At 39.6% G+C, this 16,319-nt stretch overlaps 1 long non-coding RNA gene across 1 annotated transcript; it reads left to right on the top strand.

The window, feature by feature from the left end:
- Nucleotides 1–3,810: 3,810 nt before the first annotated feature.
- On the top strand, nt 3,811–5,207 carry LOC116736503 (uncharacterized). The gene is made up of 2 exons (XR_004342585.1): nt 3,811–4,684; nt 4,806–5,207. It is a non-coding gene; the product is annotated as an uncharacterized LOC116736503 (long non-coding RNA).
- Nucleotides 5,208–16,319: the final 11,112 nt, after the last annotated feature.

The following is a 16,319-nucleotide window of genomic DNA, read 5'->3' as shown; positions in this document are numbered from 1 at the left end:
AAGTATTACTTTAACCCAATAATGCACACAGCAACAAAGGGACAAACAAGGACATCCACAGAACTGCATGCATCCTGGATACACTAAGCCTTCCTGTTCCATTTGTTACAACACCCAAGAGTCTTTGACAATTTCCAGTACAAAGTTCTCCTTCATTTTCTGTCTTGTGGTTATTTGTCAGAGGCAACGACTAATCTCCCTTTTTTTTTTTTTTGTCCAGCAGATTAAAAAGAAAGCAGCTCTTATCTTTAAAATAACATTTTACTCCGGAAGTCACTACTTTTTAAATCTTGTTGATTCCTTCAAATATTTACTCTGGCACAACATACTTCCTGTCATTTGAAAATTCAGAGAGCACAAAACCCAGCACATTTAAACCCCACACTACTGCCTAGTTGGTGATTTAAAGCTATTGACCTGAAATTTAAAAAAAAATTCTAATGTATTCAACATTATTTCAATGTTGATTCCAATCGAGTTACAGTCTGAACAGAATAACTCCAGCTGTTGCACTCCTCATCTGAAGTCAGCTACCAATGAACGTACATTTTAAACCAAGTCCGTGTTTTGTGTTTGTTTTTGTGTTTTGTTTTAGGAAGGTGATGCAGATGGTACTCATAACCATCTGCATCACTGAATTTTTTAAAGAATATGCTGAAGACATAATTTTGCAACAAAAAAAAACTCATGACGCAAAAGGAATTTGTTTGACTTTTATATCACTGTAGGACCATCTACTTTTTAAAGACTTCTGTTTTTCTCATAAAGAGGCACAAAAATAAATATGAAAAGCAGAACTGGAGCCTTGTAAAATTTCTGGTAAGCAAGTGACAGAAAGTTCCAAACAAGACAAATCTCAAATCTTTATACTTTTAGAATGACTTGAAAAACCTCAAATATCTCACAGCTGAATGTGAAAGTCGGTCATGTCAGAGACTGTATATTTCTGCAAGTAATTTCTTGTTATAGAGGGTAGGATGTTCTAACTTTGAACTCCACTGGGAAACATATTTTCCATGTTATATACCAGGCATAACAATACAAGTTTATTTGTACACAGAACTTTGCAGCAACAAAGTGTTTTACATGATGAAAACGTGAAACGTGAGACAAGCATCACATAATTGCATTGATATAACAAAGGACGATAAAGAAAAATTTTAATACAGACTACAATCAATATGTATTTATTTTTAATCGAAGGCAAAAAAAAATGGTTTGTAGCCTTCATTTGAAGGAGCTCAGTGTTTCAGCAGTTATGCAGTTTTCGGGAAGTTTGTTCCAGATTAGAAGAGCATACAGTAGAGCTGAATACTGCTTCTCTCTGTTTGGTGTTTAAGGCTTATTTATTTGTATTTCATTGCAGTTTGAAGACCAACACAAACTAGTGCATTGGAGGGAAAAATGAAAAATAAAATCCATGTTTCATTTTCTTCCTTTCACATGCACTCCTTTGCAAATGTATACTGTAGACCTACGTGATATTACTACACGTTGCTGTAGTAATATCTGGTAGAATTTACTAAAGTCCAATTTAAAACTCTTATCTAATCTATGGACTGTGTTGAAGTTTTATGAGTAGATATCTCATCTTCAACAAATAAGGAAATTTTTGTTGGCGATGAGCACAATGTGCTTTGAATGATCAGATAAATATTCAGATCTCCCAGTCTCCATGAGCGTTATGAACCTGCTTTCTTTTTGCCAGTCCAGAACAATGTCCAATCTTCTGATTGAATTCTCTCTTTGCCTGTTTAATGCTATTAAAAATGAGGTACAATCCATTGAGGTACTAATTGTACAGGAGAACCCATTTGGTGCTGTGTTTTTAATCGAGACTGTTTTTGGATTCTGCTGGTATCATTTTGTAGTTTCTGATTTTGTAGAAGTCAAAGGGATCCAACGCTTATCATGAACTACACAGAACCTTCTCCTGAATCATTCCGGCAGCGAAACCAGATCTGCTATACAGATCCTGAGAGTCGTCTTCCACTTCAGTACCACAGAGTCAGGGTTATTTCTGCTTTTCAAACATTGAATTTCAGCGGCAGAATGAAGAGAAATCATGAAAAGTTGTAATTCAGACCAAAATGAATCTATTTTCCAGTAGTTAGGAATCAATAGCAGCTCTAAACAAATGTTTTTTTTATTGTTGTTTTTTTAATCATTGATTTAAAGGAACTGAGTCTTTCAGGAGATTTGTAGTTTTTTGGGGATGTTTGTTCCTGATTAAAGGCATATAAAAACTGAATGGTGCTTCTCCATGTTTGGTTTTGAATCTGGGGATCTGTAGACGTGAACCAGAAGACCTGAGTCGTCTGCAAGGTTGATACAACAGAATACAAATTTTACAAATCTTTACACTAATGTGTTGTTTTACATCTCTACCATTTTTGACAAAGAAATGCTTTATCCTTGAGGCTAGTTGTGGGCCATTTTTGATCGTTTCTAAGAATATCTTGATTCATATGTGCAAATGATTCATACATGATTCATCTGTGCAAATGATTGCATCTGAAATGCAATCATTTGCATCTTATACGCAAATGATTGTTTTCTTTCAGTTTTGTCAATTGAGAATAGTTTGATTTTCATAGAAGCTTTTTGTTTTTGAAATGCACATCTTTAGTAATTTAAGCAGGTATTGCACTATATGACATGCTTTAGAATGTTGTGTAATTATATGAAAGTAGTTCTCAACATTCTGTCTTGTGATTTTGTAAATACATTGCAATCTGGTAAAGAGCATGCTACAAGTAATTCTCTAAATGAACTTGCAAGTCTACTTATAATATTATAACAAAGTATTAAAATGTAAAAAAAAAAAAGTAGATTTCAGTTATGGTAATTCATAAAAGTAAGTAACTAACTTATAGTATTTTTAAAGGAAACAGTAAGTTTAAAATCAGCATTTTTAGCCACTTCCAATCCTATTACAAAACACTTTTATGCAAATGATCTCTGGGACATATCCAAATATACTCAGAGTCCATAAGAGCCCTTGAGAAAAACATATGTCTGCAAGACATTCGGGATTAGAGCACAATGCGCTTCTATCATTCATGTATTTCCCCTCTGCAGCAATCACAGACTTCTTCATCATGTATTTTATTATGGGAGTCTGCCATCTAGCGGTTCATGAGCATAACATGAACCGCTATTTACCGCCTGATTTTTGTGGGCATAATAAAACAGTAGAGAACACTTGAAATTTTACCAAGAACTCACGGATCTTGGGTTCTGTCCTCTTTCACTTCTCCTCCAAACTATAGAAACACAAACTTGACTTTTATGAAAACAGAACTTTGGAGTCCAAAGCAACTGTGCAGTCATTTTTCTGCTAAACCCAGATTAGATGTCTTCAATACAGCAGAGGCTTAACACAAAATAATTGTACAACACTTTGGGATAGCTTTTAAAGCACTGGCTGCCTAAATTCTAAATCTGATTAATGTTTTCTTTCTGTGATGGTCTCTACCAAAACCACAGAAACAAACACGTTACATACATTACTCTGAGTAACAAATTCGCAAAATACAAAAAGTTTCAGTATATGAATATATTTTCTGAAATAACTACCTTTTTGATGCTGATATGCTAATTAATTTAGTTGTGTACCCTTGCAGTGTGGTGAATATTATATGCAAATAAACGCTGAAATGATAATAGTCCTGCAGGATTCAAGGATAATCGCCAGTTAGAGGTTTTCAGACAGAAACTCTTGGCGTGTTTGTCTTCCTCCACACCTCTAGAGGGCACTCCATTCTGCGACCCTACCAAAGAAAAGAACGGGGTGGTTTCCTCTAATCAAATGCAACGTTGTTCAGGCGTTAGCAGACATATCTCTGTAGCGGCTCTAGGGCACGGTAGTGGAACCGACAGGAGCAAGTAAAGTTACATCTGATATACTTTTGATGTATTTCTGAGAACTTTTTGATATCAAGCTGTTTTGGAATATTTTTTTTATTTCCGAGAGTTTATTTGGTCTCCGAAAGAAGCTACAAAACCTATCAACTAACTCGTAACAGGTACTGCAGTTTTCCTCGTGGCTTTTTTTTGTCGATTAGGAAATGTGTTTAGAGATCATGGATACTGAAACCACACAATTCCCTAAACCTGAGTGTCTGCGACATGGATTTACAGCTACGTGGACGCAGTTTTGTGATCCCAGAGCGGCGAAATGGGCCTTCGAGCAGAACCGAAACAACGCAGCCGCCCGGAAACACCCCAGTCAAGACCAGAGGTTAGCTCATCGGGCTAAACTCGGCCCGATTGTTATGGACTCTGGGAAGAAGAAGAGGAAAAAGGGAAAAAGAGGGTCCAGGAATGATGAGCGTGTTGCTGCGGCCTGTATGAATCCACCACCAGCCGGGGGGATGGCGCCTAGAAACACCACGCAGTATCTAATGAGTAATGTGTACGAAGACATGAAGATGGACACCGTAATAAAATCAGCTCCTGGTGAATTAACCGGTCACATCTACTGTGAGAATCTCTCTCCCAGTAGCGTGTCCGCGGCTCTGGACTCCTGCTTCGAGGACATTCTGGAATACCAACTCCGAGACTTTGAGGAGCTCTACGACTTGGCCTGGAAACCGGAATGAACTGGTTCACATTCCGCTGTGGAACTGCTCCGACTAGCTGTGCAGACTCAATGACTGATCACTAGGAAATGTGAAAGAAGGTGTGAAGAGTTACTATTGTAAATCTGAGATGAATGCATTTGTGCTGTGTTGATTTGTAGCCCAGCTCATGTTGTGTGGTCTGTTTCATGATTCATGGTTGGGCCTTTATCTGTCCCACAGCGGCGCTTTTGGACGCTGCCCGTCCGGTAGGGGGCGCTGCTGAGCTCTTCGTGGCGGCGTCCAGAGGAAACGACTAAACCGCGTACATCCTCAGTTCTCATCCGGTCCGCGGATTGAAAAATCCAGGTAAACCGGGGAAGTGTGTACTATTTGTTGCACTGCATTGTGATGCAGTACTCCCAACAGTCACTGTTGTCTGAGCGTTTTCCAGGTCTCCATTGGCAGAACACGTGACTCGGCTGGCCGAGAAGCACACGGAAGTCCGTTTTCACGTGACTGACAGACACATGGTGACGTTTACTGCCACTTCATCCTGACCTGTTGCGGAGAATAAAATTTATATGTGGTAATTCTGTTAAAGAGAATATTTAATAAATGCTTTATAATTTGTATTAAAATGTACCTAGTGTGGTTTGTGATTTTGGAAGCTTTTATGTTTATGTGAGCATATTTAACAGGTTTAGCTAAACTTGATAAACTTGCACACAAATATTACATTTTCAGTATAGCTAGTATCCTTTCACTTTTAATGGACTGGCATAGATTTTTTAGAGGCTTATGCTTGTAATTTAAACAGATTTTTACTATTAGATTTCATCTGGTACTGGCACACAAAAATAGCAGAAACATAATTTTTTTAAAAAATATGTCGTGTGTGCAGTTAAATACAATTATGTTTTTACAATACATGGTAAATTTTCCCTTGTGGAAAATGTGAAATTAAAAAAATTGACAGGAAGTAATGGTGCACAAAACATAAAAGTACCTTGGTTGCTTAGTTTAAAAAGCATGTAAAAGGCTTGAAGGTTTAAGTAAAATCTAATGGACCAAATGTTATGATGTTCTTAAGGGGGGGGGACAAAAAGACAATTATAATTTGGTATATAATGACCTATGGGCAGGAGGGTAATTTAAAACCTTTAGTATATTTCAGTATTTCCACTTTCTGTTTTGAAACAATTTAGAACAGCATTCTAATAGAACAGTATAATCCAGTATGTCTTATGTATTTTGTAAAAATGTTGATATTCTACAGAAGGGTTCTTCAACTCCAGTCCTCGAGATCCGGCGTCTTGCAACTTTTAGGTGCGTCTCTGCTTTAACACACCTGAGTCAAATAGTGAGGTCATTAGCAGGACTCCGGAGAACTTGACAGCATACTGAGGAGGTGATTCAGCCATTTGTTCAGGTATGTTGAACCAGAGACTCATCTAATAAAAGTTGTAGCACACCACCCCTTCAAGGCTGGATTTGATGACCCCTGTTTTACAGCGTTAAGGGGATTTATTTATTTTTTTGAAAGATTTTACACTAGTGAATATGAATTTGGTGCAGATTCACAGCAAATGTCTCACAATACTTTACCAAACAGAAACATCAGATTCTATACACAAACTATTGCATTTGGATATGTCATCTTTTTACTCACTTTTGAATAAAATATGGGCCATATTGATATAGTATATGCAGCTATGTAGTGACCTTCTGTCACTACTTCAACCTAAGCAGAAGTCATCTTAGTGAATGAGGGATGTGCTGCTTAAAATCAGCTTTTTTATCTTCTATAAATGTTTTTATAGAAACATTTATAGAAGGTATAAATGTTCTATTTATACCTTGAGATGACATTTCTCTTGTGATTTGTGGCTCTGAAGGATTCAGCTGCCACTGACTGTCAAATCAGATTATTTATGTAGCTCACGATGTCCTTATCTAGTCATCTACTGTTTTGCAATTTTTTTTAAAGACCCGCAGAGTTTATTCAGCTCCGTGGGTCTTCTCCAACGAATCAAGTTTGTTGGAGAGATGGTGCATCTGAAAGTTTTCGGACTGGGCTTAGGTAACCCTGGTGTAGGACAAACAATATTGTCTGTGCTTGACTGGCCTGATATGGCCATGGGTTTTTATGTGCTGTAAATCCTAATCATCAAAATGAAGAGGAAGTCTGAAAATATATCACTATGTGTATTGAATCTTCTTTGAGTGGAATAACTATAATATAACATTTCAGTGACATTGTAACTCATGGAGGTGCTTATGTCATGAGTGTCAAGGAAGCACTCTGGCTTCAAACTGGCCGAACAGGTTCCAAACAATACTGTTTAATAAAATGGCAGCAGAACATCCAAATCCACAAGGGGGCAGTAGTGGACAACAAAAGACAAAGGGCCGAACTTGTGCAGGTCAACTAAAGTTGATACCACAGTAAGGTGTTGATTATTACTGGTCCGCATTTAGATCATGCCGCACGGCATTTGTTTCAGGAAAGGGCACATTGCGACACATGTTTCATATTAAGTCTTATGGCTGGCAGCTCCGATTACAGGTTGGCCAACTGAGTGAGACTCAAACGTTGCTCCTTAAACAATCCTCGTTTCAGCTCCTGTAATTCCCTGTGCACTGATAAGTTAATGGAAATCAGATATGAGAGGACTTTTAATGGGGTGAAGGGGAACTATTTTGGTCTCTTTTGTACAGCTTTTAGACCCCCACATAAAAGGTCTTTTAGGGGTGGCGGTGCATTATCTTGATTCTGTCTGATGCAGAAGTTGATAGCTTGGAGAAAAGGGCCACAGTTGTTGTCGAGTGACGCATTCGCCGAGGCCGTGGGTTCAGAGGCTGTCAGTCTAAAACAGCTCTCTGTGGTCCAACTGCCGAGTGTGATGGTCAGCAATTACACCTGGAGGGGCTTTGTGTGTGTATGTGTGTGGGCAGCATCTTGGACAGAGCTGCTGCTGCTGGCTGATTGATGTGGGCTGCATGCAGCATCGATCCAGTGCTGTGGACAGCTTCTCCTATTAGCTGTGTTTTGGTCATGTTGGGTCTGGGGTTTTGAAAATTTCAGGTGGCAGAGTCGGAAGAAACTCTTGTAGGTGTCCGTCACATTGAAGAACCCCTCAAAAATGCCTACCGGCATTTTCGGTGGCGGGGAGAAAGAAATAAGGACGATTCTCCGAGCAGATCATCCTACCGGTGGTCATTCTTAGCTGTAATTTCACCCCCACTTCAGCAGAAGTTTACTCACTCTAAGAAGGATTTTCAGGCACTTGATCTCCCTTAAAACGAAAGGGAGGCCAGTCATGGGTTGGGATTTAGCTTTTGACGAAGCCCCCTTTTAATTGGAGGTGTTCAACTTGTGTGCAAGTGAAAGTGTTTATGTGTCTGTGGAGCTTTTGAGCCCCACAGACTCACAGAGAGAAAATGCATCACGGATAAATGTCAGTTTACAGCACGCGGGGAGGGAATTAGGAGGTAATCTTCATCCGCCAGCCTTTCTCTGCACCCGACATGGAGGCAAAGCCGACACCAGACGAGGGTCCAGTCTTCCCGGGGTGTGTTTTGGTGTGAACCACAGGATGCAACTGAGAGAAATCAGATTAGGAGAGTGTTTCGTGTGCATGAAAGCAAAGGAATAGGCAGTAATTTGGGCTCCCACGAGAAGGAATTCTGGCTTTGGTCGTTTTGCTGAGAGAAGTGACTCAAGTGTAAACATTTCAGCATTTTTTTAAATTTTTTTTTCCCCGTTGGAGGCCGGAACTTCAAAGAATTTTTCCAACTTGAATATGGGAACTTGTGTGGGTGTAGCTGAGTAATCAGGATGCTGACTGATTTGCATTGAGACCATATCCTTGTCATTTAAACGAGGTGGGAATAGGTGTCGCACCCCAGGTCAAACACCACAATTTAAATATCTTTAGAATGAAAAGCTTGTTCAGAGGATGGAAACTCATGTTTAATCCAGTTTCTAGCCCAGTGGGAAGCCATTTTAAATACAAAAGAGCTTATTCAAGAGAGACCAAGAGTTTAAAATGCCCCCCCCCCCCTACAGTAGGTGGCAGCACAGGGTGGAGCATGCAAGCATTCAAGTGGTTAAAAGGCAAAAAAACAAATCATTTCCACAGATATCTTACAGCTTATTTTCCATCTCATATGAGTCTGATGATTTCATACCACCAAATTAAAAATAGGCCTATGAAGCACACAAAATGAGACAGAGACTGTTTTTATGTAAGAGCTGACTGCTTTCATAAGCTGCTGAGTCACATAGAGAGAAAATAAACCACAGAAGAAATAAGGACCTTCTTTTTTCCTGATATCAGAAAAATTATAACTGTTCTAAATGTGTGATTAGACAGAAATACGGAATGCAAGTATGTCAGAAAAAAGCACTTTATTCGATTTATTCCATAATATTTCTATTCTACAAGGACATAATCTAATGAAAATCTGCTATTTCATTGTCTTTTGTTATCAGATTTTTTATTTCTACCTTTATCTTTTTATCATTTCTTTCTCTCAAACAATGCAGAGGTCAAGCAAACTTCTGCATCCACACAGAATTGCTCTGACTGGGAATTTATGATTTCTCTTCTTAAACTCAAATTATCATAATTGGGCAGCTTTTCAAAATATCTACTAATTTTAAAAGCATGAAAAGAAATAATCGTAAAACCCTTCCTAAAAATGAGAAAAAGGTCAACATTTATTTAGAAATCTAATACCTTGTACAGGTGAGCGAAATGCAGAAATCTGCAGAACTTAATGAAGAAATTAGAGATGAAAAATATTTTTTGTGGACCTCTAAAAAAGTACGTTAAAAATGTAAAGGTGTCTTAAGATATTTTGAGATAAACTTGATGGTTAAGACGACATATTTTGAAAGCTAAAGGTAAATTTAGAGATGAACTAACAGTTAAATTTAAGAGAGAAGTGCTTAGAAATTTGATAATCGTATTTAAGTGAAGATACTTTTTATTTGAAATCCTAGTATGAGAAATGATTTTTCTTTATGTATTAATTTCTCTCTTTCTTGAGTACACATGAGACTGAGCAGCTTTTGGAATATTAGCAAACATGGATTACATTTTCAGACACCGAAAAAGAACGAGTTATTATTTCAGTAGACAGAGTGAGGTGAGGGGAGGTCTGTGTCCTGTTGGCCGTGTCCGTTACAGCAAAATGACAGGAAAAGTGCCAAGGAGACATTCAGGTGGTCGTGGCAACCTGCCGACACTCTGAGTGACCATGGAGTCACAACATGCCCGCAGTCCTTCGAGTTTCAGCAGACTGGGACTCACGTGACTCCAGATGCTCACATTTGAACAGATGTCTGTTCAAATGTGAGCATCTGAACAGACGCATCTGAAATAGTCGAATAGTTTCGACTATTTATCTTTTAACCTAAAACATGTATAGGAGCCAACAGATGGAGGTGCTTTTTTTTTCTGTGGAAAAGAACGTGAATGAATTATTCAGATTGCCAGTATGCACCTTTGTTTAGCAAATACAAAATCAAAACAGAAATGCAAATGTTTAACTCTGTTTTTAACAATACTGTTATTCTATTTTTCTTGTACCTTGCAATACCCTATATGTTTTATAAAAGAGAGCAAAAATCAATCAGCTCATTAGTGCCAGGTACGTTTTAGAAATTTGTTATCCTTCAGAACTGTATAGATTCAAGGAGAACATCTTGTGAAATAGGATTGTGTTAGACTCAGCAGCTCATGTTATGTTAACCTCTGAACTGCCTATGCTTATCTTTAAGTGAAGCTCAACCTTTGGCCGTCTGCTAATGGTTAATCAGACATATTGCAAATCTGTTGTCGTCCTCGTCTCTTTCCAACTGGACTTTTCCTTGTTTGTTTGTCAATTTTTACTATCTAAGGTCAGGCTTTGTGATGCTCCATTCCAGGAACAGCAAATGGTTGACTCCACACAGAAAAGCATGTGATCATTGTTCCACTGATCAGCTTTAGCAATGCGGGGTTAAAGGTTGAACTCGGAGCCAGTTCAGCAGTATTGGATTCGTCCTGCAGCAACATTTTGGGTCACAAACATCGTGCCTCGATGGGGTTTGATCAGCAGTTTAACTTTTGTGCTGATGTTTCTGGATGTAACATAAGACAGTCATTCAGCATAGGAGACCCCGTTTTTTACTTTTAATTTTGGATTGCGACCTAAAAAGAAATAAGCTACCCAGTGCACTGGGCAGACACTGAAACATGCAGGCATGCAGTCACACAGACAGAAAAATGGGGCAAGGAGAAGGGGGAACTGGCGTTCTCCATGTGCACCCTTTGGGAATTAACCCCTCAGCAATATGGGCTCATTAGTCAAAATGGTCTGAGGCGAGGAACTGAGGGCTGTTTGAACCAAAATCTATTTCCATCCTCTGCTGCCCACTTTGCATCTTCTCTCTGCAGAGACTGAGCAGAGGACGTTAATGGAAGTTGACCCAGCAGATTCAGGGAACCGGACAGGTAGACGTTGAACGCAACATGGACACTGTGTCCAGGGGTGGAATCTGCCGAACGCAGCCGCAGGAATCTATGTCAAGGACAAAGAAGAAAATATAATCTGGTTTAGTAATACAGCTATTACACAAGCACGCGCCCGCATGCCCACACACACTCTCGGAGGAAAATACTTTTTATTTGTTCACCTGCAGCACCAGAAGAACTCTGACTCGGTTTTCTAAATTTCACACCAGTAATCCGGACTCGTTTGATCTACCTCAAACGAGGCAACTATGAATGCGCCTCTAAAATACCAGGGCTGCGTTTTATATGTGGCAGTAGCTGTTGGTCACATCAGGGATAACTGAAATTAATGACAGCTGAAACGTGTGTAGAGATTCTGTCAAGATCGGAACACAAACACGTCTGAAAAGCAATACAGAGGGAGTGTGTTGCACATCATCTGTTTCAGTTATTCCTTACTCAAAGGAAGTAAGGAACACAACTTACTTCCGAACACTTTAGTTGTTTGCAAGTCTTCTAAAAATAATCTGTGACGCTCATTTTTATAGCTAACTGCAGCTCTAATTGAAAAACGTTCCTTATAGTCGTGGTGCCACAGAGCGATGAGTCACATTTAGAGTCGACAACAAAGCACAACATTGTGTGCTATGTGGATTGTCTTTGCTGCGTGTTATCTCATTGTCTTTCCTGGACAGAAACAGTGGCCACACTGTTTCTGTGGCCACACTGTGGCCACACTGTTTCTGTCATTCACTTTGTGTATTCTTTGTTTCTCTTTCTCACAGAACGTACTCCATGACTACGGCGTGCTTCTGTGATGTTTCTGTTTCCTCCTGAGACTGGACATTTCTTTCCACTGTCACCACATGCAAGAAAGCCTGACTCACAGTCTTTGCTCTAAGTCTTTTGTAGAGTTGAGGTCAGCGCTCTGTGCCGACCGTCAAGTTCCTTTCACACCTACATTAGCATTCTTTTGGACTTTGTCTGGTAGCATAAAAAGAGGTGGAAATACTTTGGTTCCCTTTGTAGATTCTAGTATAAAAATGTTTAACATCAAGAAGAAAAAAAGATAAAATGCATTATTTAGCCATTTGATATCAGCTTTTGCTGGTGTCATTTCTTGACTTAGGCTAAATGGCTTCCCACTGTGGGGAACAACATGTAAGGGGAAGCACAAGCATAGACATTAGGTGTCGTCTTATGTTGGATAGTACTATTTAAAATACATTTTCACAAAACACAAGATTACTGTCGAACAGATAAACATTCTTTAACGATGGCAATTCCACATAAGGTTCCTGTTTTTCTTTGTAGAATAAATTTTTGGTGAACCGTGTCTTGTAAGTAGTGAGAAATTGAAAAGGAGGGGCAAGAAGAAGGGATTAACCAAGGTAGCTGTTCACAATAGCAATCACTACGGACTGTAGGACCCAATCTGGAAGATGGCAAAAACAAAATCTTTAAACTGAGAGATTTTCTACTTAGAGTCCTTCTGAACCAATATGGAATGACGTTAAATTAAACAAGTGGTTCATTTAAAAGGAAGACTCAACCCATGTCTACCCAGCTTAAATTAGGACTTTTCTTGCTTGAATCAGTTTCAGCTAAAGGATCAGGCCTTAAAACTGCTTCTTGTTAGAAATAAAATTCAATAGTTTATTAATACCTCTTACTTTACCCTTCTGGCCATAATTATTAGCGTAGGAGAAAGATAATCTTTGTCATTATACATTAAACTGTCGGGGCTGCAGCCACATTTAGTCACATTATTAGAAGCCAGAGAAACAAGTAATGAAGGCAGACCAGCAGCATCATGGTTTCATTTCATATTAGCTTTTGGATCGTGGCGCTTTGCAGCTGCAGTCTTTATTTTTAATGACACGACTCTCTGCTTTTTGAGAGAGAGCAGAGAAATTGGTGTCAAACAGGAATACTTTTATCTTCTTTTGACCGCTGGATCAGGCGCATTTCTCGGCAAATCTTTTAATTAGTCTGAGCGGCGCAGTGACAGCGACACACGGGCCCACTAAGCGCTGTCACTGCAGAGGAGGTGCAGCTGTGTTCTTTGTCAGATTATTGTTGATGGCAGCAAAATGTAAACAACAGATGGTCGCGTTAGCACCTGAACAACATGTCGGCTCCAACCATTCAGCGCTCGGCCCCGGCCTGTAGATACAGTTCCTCTTTGGGCAGCAGCAGAACCTATTAGAAAAATCACTCTGCCTTTTCAGTGGGCTCATTATTACCTGGGAGGATGTGATGATTGCAATATATTTAAAAGGAATACCCGCTCGTCTATCTGGAGCATATGGGCTTAGAATTATTAATGTTGCTTAGTTATGAGTTCATGATCTTGTCTTGTGGAGTTCAGTTTGCCATTTGCTATTTCATACCCTCATAGTTTTGGATGTTTTGTTATCTGATACAAAATGAAGGGGTCGTGTCAAAGGTTAAGCACAATTTGGTTAGAACAATGATCCATAGCACACAAGAAAGTCAGCATGTGAATGAATGGCTCATAAAAAAGACAAACCAAAGGATCTGGTTGACCTAGTCAAAGTCTGGTCCTGCATTCGATTGAGCTGCGGGGTGATATGGAAAATCCCTAAGAAACCCTCCAACGTGGCTGAAGTAAGACGATGTTGCAAACAGGAGTGGGATAAGACTCTGTGCTTTTAGTAGTTACGTTTACATTGACAACATAATTGCACAAGTTGGAATATAAAAAAAAATTAATTCGCTTAATGGAAACATGCTAGTTTAGAAAAAAAAAACGTGCTTTTCGCAAAAACGTTTTTGTACTAGGATGAGGAGGTTTTTCGACTGCGTTGAAATTAGTGTATTTCGCAAAACTGCGACAGAAACAATCTATTTTGCATCACAAAAGTCATGTGATTAACAACCATATGTTACAACTTGTGGAAAAGATGAAGAAGATGACAGGAAGTGGTAGGAGGTCATATCCTAATGACTTATGATGCCACCAAATATATTCACGCGCTTTAACTGTATTTCTTATTTATTGCAAACACTGCAATTGCAAAATTGTTTTTTCAACATTAGTGGAATATTGACAAACCTCGTCGCACATTTGTAATGGAAACGCAGCTACAATCAAAAGATGTTGGTTGATGAAAATTCCAAATGGCTTTCAAGGTTTTCACCTTTACATGAACTCAAAGTAGAGACGTATTGCCCTAATTCTCCAGTTTGGGATAATAATCTGTTCTCTTTTTGATAATAATCTTTTTTTTTTCTTTTTCCTTTTTGTTCTGCGGATTAGTCTGCAATGCTCAAAGCCCTTTAGGAAAGGGGGGTAGGGGGGAAAGTCCCACTAACAACATTTTACCGAGCTCTGAGGAAGACCTTTGATGAAAACATTTGAGCTGAATCCTCCTGTCAGCAGCAGCTCCTTTTGTTTTCACTTTTACCCCGACTTTGTTGTGCGCCTGGATAGAAATGAGGAGTATTAAGCTTGAGTCAATATGGAGCTCTGAGTTTTGGCAGCGGCTAATAAGATGCAGGGAGATCAATATGATGAGAGAGCCAGGGACGACGTGAGGCTGCCACCCCTCCCACCCATCACCTGCGACAGGGCACGCTGCCTGACAGCTATTTGTCACACGGTGCACACAGAGACACTGTCTTCCTCTCTCACCACTTCGCTCTGTCATTGCCAACACTACTGAGTGTGGGTCTAAGGCACACACAGGAGAGTCCATACCGAAAGCCAAATTTGAAAGGTATAGATGTTCTTCTACGACAAATGCCATCAATAACCCCTCTGATCAATAAGTGCTCATAAATCCATGAGTGAAACAATAAGCACAAGTCATGAAAACATTTATGGCAGAAGATGAGAGCCTCAATGATGAAAGCTGCAGAATCGATTGAGCTTATTCTGCCTTGCAAGTGCCAGGGAAAAAAAAGAAAAAAAAAGAGCCAGGAAAATTGATTTTGTAAATTCTCTCTGGTAAAGAATGACTCACACTCTCTTGCCACCTCAGATGATGTGTCAGAAAAAACAGAAAAGTGACAAAACGGTAGCGTGTAACACACAATGCATCTGCACTTTTGAATGAAGAAGCACCTGCAGCATCTGAATATTTATGCCAACGCACAGGAAATTGGTTGGTTTATAAATGCCCTGTCTGTTGGCAGACATTTAGGAGCTAGAGTACATCAGTGGTGAAGTTGCCTGTAACACAGTTCTCCCCCCCCAAGTATACTTCACATGCCTGGATCTAAATTTGTTTGGTTCTATTCTGAGACTTGTGTGGTTCTCTCCAAACCCTCCCAGAAGAAATGTGTCAGCCCGTCGATGGAGATCTGCTTCAGAGTCAGTTATCGTTGCCTCTGCAACCGGAACGCTCTGCTGCCATTAATTTGATATCATGCTATATGTTTGACTGACTGGACGTCAAGGGGACAAAGGCAGACAGCTGGATCCTATACCGTCACGTAAAATACTCTCTGCCTTTAGGTGGCAGCGTGTTCTGGCAGTGGGATCACTGGACGTGTCGGAGACCTTGTGTTTCAATTGGTTCCAACATGGAGCTACCGTGACATCTGTGCGCCCCACATCCCCGACAGTTGCAAGCTATGACCACTTGGCCTCATGCAAATACTCCAATGTAACACCTTTTAAACTCATTGCGGCAGGTTACAGAGAGAATCCTGCTCCCAGGTTATTTGAAGCATCTGCTGCTTGGTTGTCCATTAGCCAGCCACCATTTGGTCTGCCTAATACAAATAGCCAGTGACAGCCAGCATTGTTACAACGCTGAGCTCTTTGCTGACAACAGATTACCCCTTCACCTCAATAGGCAGGCATGATTATCACTTGTGTCTCATTCAACAGCTCTATTGTATTTTAAGATGCAACTTCTTTTTGTAAGTATTTTGAGACATTTTTGTAACGATGGAACCGCATGACTCTTGTCTTTGAAGTGCCATTCAATTGAGCTTCTTGTTGTTAAATAACTCTGAATCCATAAATGTAATATAAATTATTTCTTGATTAAAATTCTAGAACACACCTCCCACCCTGCTGCCACATCAGTCCAGTGCTGCTCATGTAACGCAATGTGTTTATCTCCTTGACATCTTCTGTGTTTGATGAAAATTATGTTAGGTTAGAAACTGTGTACTAGAATGTAAAATTCTCTCGTTCTCATCAAGCACTCTGATAATTCATGAAGGCATCCCCCAGGGCTCTACACTGGGCCACATTTTATGTTTTTACATGAAA

The sequence above is a fragment of the Xiphophorus hellerii genome, chromosome 17 (genome assembly GCF_003331165.1).
Source record: "Xiphophorus hellerii strain 12219 chromosome 17, Xiphophorus_hellerii-4.1, whole genome shotgun sequence".
Classification (NCBI taxonomy): domain Eukaryota; kingdom Metazoa; phylum Chordata; class Actinopteri; order Cyprinodontiformes; family Poeciliidae; genus Xiphophorus; species Xiphophorus hellerii.
This window is presented reverse-complemented; position numbering and strand designations above follow the sequence as displayed.